This window comes from Artemia franciscana, chromosome 2 (genome assembly GCF_032884065.1).
Source record: "Artemia franciscana chromosome 2, ASM3288406v1, whole genome shotgun sequence".
Classification (NCBI taxonomy): Eukaryota; Metazoa; Arthropoda; class Branchiopoda; order Anostraca; family Artemiidae; genus Artemia; species Artemia franciscana.
The window spans coordinates 43,218,738-43,224,746 of NC_088864.1; positions in this window are offsets into that span (position 1 = coordinate 43,218,738).

The window sequence follows — 6,009 nt, forward strand, 5'->3', positions numbered from 1 at the left end:
CCCTTTTATTTATAACTTATAAAATTTTTCTGAAATGAAAAATCCTGTTTTTTAACCTTTTTAATGTTTGGATCATCATCAAATATCCATATTAATCTCTTTGGTCTACAAAATAGATCTGGTCTTTATGTCCTTCAGTTTAGCCCCTAAAAACCTTCCTAGGAGATTTTTTTATTTAAAAAAAAAGTGGTATCAAAATATTTGCCAGACGAATATAGACCAAAGGATTGACTACTGCTTTATCGTGACCTAATTGATGAGCCTTGTTCTACCCCACGGATTGACAGCGTTTAAGGCCCCTGAGTTTTCAAATTATGAAGCAGTAATGGAAAGTTTACTCAGATCACCAGATGACAAAAAAATGACCCCTGTCGATTGCTTTCAGTTTCCTTGAAAGTGACCTTTGGAGCAAGTTCAGCTCTTATTTTTTTTTGAGAAACTAAAGCGAAAGTAAAAAATTCAACAAATGGCTGGTCTAAGAAAATCTTAGGAAATTCACCCATAGGTTGAACATTTAAGTTTATTCATGGCTTAAAAGATTGTACTATCGGAGGTCATTGCATGTTGTAAAATATCGCGTGCAACAGAAAGCAAGTTAACATCATGGGATAGTGAAAGGTTTGCAATTTTATTTCTCAGTTTTGACTAGCTATTCTTTCCTCAATTTTGAAATCATCCGAATAATTGCGTAGAAGAAAGTGTACTCAAAAAAAATAAAGATTTCTTGTTCATTTTATTGTCTTCTATCCTAACCATTTGAATGAAAATTCAGAGGTAAAACTTTCATCTCTGGGAAAAAAGAATGCATTTAAAGAAGGGAAAAGATGTTTGGCGCTGCTGAATTACTGCTATTGAAAGTTGTATTACCGCTTCACCAAGTCCTTTTGTTATCAGTTTTTCTTCTTCTGATGGGTTCTTGTGCAGTTGTGTGCTCCTACATATAGCGTTTCCATGTATTTCGAAATACTATTTAATTCATACCGTCCAGTCAGATATTATAAGATGCACGTTGCTAGTTCTTGTAATAAAGCTGCTGATCTAAAATATTTACCCCAAGGCCTGGTAAGTCTTCCACTGTTAATGCTCTCTTGAATTATGTTTGACTTCTACTACTTATCTTCGTTTCTTTCTTTTGCAGTCTATTTCGGTTGTCTGTCCGTTTTGTTTGTTTTTCACCCAATCTCTTGGGGGGGGGGGGGGTAAGAGAGTCGCTGAATGATTCAAAACTCCGCTTGAAGAGTAGCGTATGATTTATCTGTACATTTTGCTTGTCTTTTCTCTTGCTTCTTTTTATTATTGAGCTTTGCTTTTTTTCTGATGTTAGCTTTTCTATGTTTTCCAAATAATACATTTGACCAGGCAATCAAAGAATCATCAGCTGACTAAGTTGTTTGTAATTTAGTGAGTTCCCGTATCTGCTACTTTTAACTAATTAAATAAATAAAAAAAAAATCTTTTAACTGAGAGTAAGGAGCGACATTAAGACTTAAAACGGACAGAAATTACTCCGTATATGCAAGAGGCTTTTACTCCTCATCGCCCCGTTCATTACGCTAAAGTTTGACTTTCTCTTAACTCTACTTTTTACAACAGTAAAAACCTTTGGCGTAAAGAGCGGGGCGTTGAGGAGGAAAAGCCCCTTACATATACGATGTAATTTCTGTTCGTTTTAAGTTTTAATGCCACTCCTTACTTTCAGTTAAAAAAAAACTTTTTTTCATTTAATTTCTGAGTGTTTTGAATTAATGCATGTTTTGATTTTGGCTAAAGATTTAAAGAAAAAAAGGAGCAGGGGAGGAGGCCTAGTTGCCATTCAATTTTTTTGATTGCTTAAAAAGGCAACTAGAACTTATATTTTTTTACGAAAGTTTTCATTAGTAAAAAATACGCGTAACTTACGTAACGAACTTCTATATTCGTATGTTTTTACTACGTATATGAAGGGGTTTACCTCATCGTCAATACCTCACTCTTTACAGTAAAGCTTAAATCTTTTTTCCAATTCTTTTAGAACCCCTGAATCACAAAGGCCGTAAAATAAATAGTTGAAATTACTTAAAATACTCTTGCGTAAAGAGCGAGTTATTACGAGGAGGTGAGCCCCTCATATGCGTAATAATTTCTCTTCGTTTTAAGTTTTAATGCTGCTTCTTACTTTCAGGTGAAAAAACTTTTCATATTTATTTCTTTATTATTTTTTTTTCAATAATGCTTGAAAATCCTGCGCTCCCTTCATTGAAATTTTCTTTACCCCCATGGCAAATTCCTCCATGGAAAGATCTTCCCACGTAGCCCCCTCCCCCTGAATCCCCAAAAAATCCCGTGAAAACGCCTATACTTCCCAATAACCATTACTACAAAGTTTGTAACTTGTAGCCCCTCCCACGGGGACTGTGGGGGAGTAACTCGTCCCCAAAGACGTAGTTATTAGTTGAGTGATACATTAGCTTTTGTGACAAAATTAGAGAGTTGCAATTTATTGTCAAAGTGCAAGGTACACTGTGCTGCCATGCTACCTATTCACAAAAAAACTGATTTTAAAACAACACCATAATTCTTTAACCAATTATAAACTATCAGATTTCTCTCAAGAATGGCAGCTGAGAGTTCAATATCACTTCTCTCTTTCATTACTTTTAGCTCATCAGATGTTTTGTGTTTCCAAACTTTTCGAATAAGGCTGGATTTCCAAATTTTTTAGTATTTCCCTAAAAGTCGAACATTTACACTTAGGCCTAGTTGTAAAAAAGCTTTAAATCCACCCTTATTTAGGTCCCAAACTTTTTACAGTTTGAAAATATTGCCAGTTCTGTTTTCATTATTTTTAGTTATTAACTAAAATTATTAAGCACAATTATCTCTTTCCTTACATTGTCTGCCCTATTTGTGGCTGAAAGGGCTCACTCTGGAAAAATCTTTGCTCAGAAAAATACTGCAGAATACACAGAACAATTACTGAATTGTGTAAAATTTTGTTTTGTATTTCAATTGGTAAGAAGAAAGGCAAACACCATTGATGGGAATGATACAGAAGAGGTGAAAACTCTAAGTTTATTCTTGAAAAATAGGGACAGGGCCTCTTGTAACGTAATTTTCTACAAATTCTGGATTTAATTATTGATTTCCAGAAGAAGTATATCTTTTGCTAGTGTCCCTGCTCCAGGTATGTTTTCCACGACTCAGCTGGAGGTATGAGTTTGTCGTTGGCCTTGAATTCCCGCCTTACTTCACTCCAAAACTGTTTTGGTTCTTTTGACAAGTATTCCTCGCTGATCTTTATAGCCCTATCTCTTCTACTTGTTTTTTTCTCATTTTTAATAACCTCTTGTAGATTTTTCTCTCTGTTCGGTACTCCGATAAGTGTTTATTCATTTCCTGGTCATTTAGTGCTCCTTTCACTTTCCTAGAAGTTGAATAAGGTTTACTTTCAGCCTCCGACAATCCTCATCAAAGAATTCGTTTGTATTTCTCACCCTCTCCTTGTTATTTGATATCCCACTGCATTTCTGGTATACTTCCTCTGATATTTCTTGCACGGCTTCTTCTAACTTCCCTTCTCCCAGTATATATATATGCATTCCTCCGCCCTTTTCTGCATCTGTTCACTTTCCAACAAATTTTTCAAACGGTTTTCCTCCATACAATCTACCCTAATCTGCTGCTTCATTACCTTCCTACCCTTATCTTCCCTCTCCCCTCATTCCTCCAACTATATCTCTCACCCTCTATCTCATACATCCATTTCTTCGCCTGTCCTGCCTTCATGACTACCTCTATTGGCTGGTGGTCTGATCCTACAACATCCATAACATAAAAATCCAAACAATTTTCCCATAACCTCCTATCAACCATAATATAATCAATCACGCTAGGCTTCCCCGAACCAAAGCACGTAAAATCTCCCCTTTCATGATCTTTACCCACCCTTCCATTCAAAATTATCAACCGACCCTCACTACAAAAATTTATCAACTTATGGCCCCACCTATTTTTCCTCCTAGTTTCATCTTTGCTTGTCCTACCTTTCGGGCATCCGTTTCTTCCATACCATTCAACCATACTCTCCATACCTGATAAACAAGGGTTGCCAAGATCCACCTGTATGTCTTCAACCTCCGTACTCGTACCCGTGTAGGCGTTGAAAATCACCTAGTAATACAAAAAAATGGTCACTAAACAGCTCAACATAATTAACATACTCCTCAATTAATATGTCCCATGTATACTCATTCATATAAGAACTATTTTCAGGGGGTACTAGATACCCCCTATACAGGGCCTATAACATACCTCTTATCCCACATGGACATTTGTAACCACACAATATTTTCTGACGCACTCAATAGCCTATGGATGCTATCAAATATATCATCCCGGATCAATATCGCTATCCCCCCATAATGTCGACCATTACTCGATTTATTTCTCACTCTTTCAAAAACATTGTACCCTTCAACACTTAATGGGTTTTTCCCATCACTCCATGTCTCTACTAGTCCAACTATATCTTTCTTTTCATTATCAATATACACTTCCTTCAACAGATTACTTAGTTTTGTCGCTGAAAACCCTTGTATATTCCAATGCACCATGCGTACTACCCTTTCACTAGAATTTTCACTATGGCCCCTCGTTTCCTATTCATCACCAGCAGTTACTATAGACCCTTGACTCGGCTCTTCTCTTGACACGCTTTCACCATCACTTGCCCTCACCTCAAGACCACTGCCATCAATTGGTGCTTCCTGGTTGAGCACTCCCACTAATCGTGACTTTCTGATAGGTTGATTTTGATCGTCACTTGGACTTATTATCCTAGCATGGTCGCGTTTGGCCCGTGGTTCAGGCCTCCCGGGCATCTTCAAAGCAACCGTATTTTTCGGTGTAATAAATGTCATTGTGGTTCGAATATCCGTGTTTGGATCGTCCAATTCATTTTCATTGGCTGAAAAATATCCTTGCAAGCTACCTGTAAATTCTGCCCTGCTACGCGTTGGAGTCTCATGGTCAAGGGACTGACGGCTCTGACCTTGAAGCTTTCCCAAAGCTATCGGGACCATATCTCTAACACTCGGACCACTTACTTCAATTATTTTCTCATCCTCAAAATCATACGTCAAAATCTTGTCCTGTAAAATTAGCCTTACCCCCCTTAATTTAGCAGGCATATTTTTTGACCTAGCCTCCGCTAGCAGTGGTTTTAACTTATCTCGAGCCATACGCTCTCTTTCCGTGTAGTCATGGGATATATTCAACTTATGACGGCTAAATAGCCCAGAGGATCTCAACACCAAATCTCTCAGAGGCTTGCTAATAAATTTAATGACAACCGGGGGCACGCCATTATTTTTAGAACGAAGGCGGAAAATATCCTTTATGTCTCGCCTCTCTAGATCCAAATTCGGGACAATTTCATTTAAGCATGACAAAATTTCTGACGCTAGACTGGGTCCTCGATGTTTAGGGTCAAAATTGTATATAATCAAATTCATGTTCTTCAATTCTTTTTCAAGAAAATCTATCTTGGACTGGGTTTTCCGCAAATCTTTATTAACAGTCGAGCAGCTTAATGCCAGTCCCGCTATCTCCGATTTAATTGCTCTGTTGGTTTCCTCTACCTTGCAAGAAAATTCCGAAAAAATCGTCTTTAGGCCTTCAATTCCCTCAGCCAAAACCTCTATTTTATTTACTGAGGCTCTTAGACTTCGCATCTCCTTTATCAGTTGTTTTATACCTTCATCGCTCATCTTAGTGTATTAAATATTATGCCAAAATCTTACCTTCGATATGCCTTTCTTATTTACCCTCGTACCGGCCTCGAGCTTTTCTCAAAATTTTGTCTTTAGTGGCCAACAAAAACCAGATCAATCCAACTATATCCAAAGGCAATCGTTGCGCAATGAACTAACTATCCAAAAAGTTGAAAACTGGCCAAACAATAAAACTAGTTTAGATCTATATAGGTCAAAGACTGGATCAATACTGCACCTACTACACATACTACTGCTA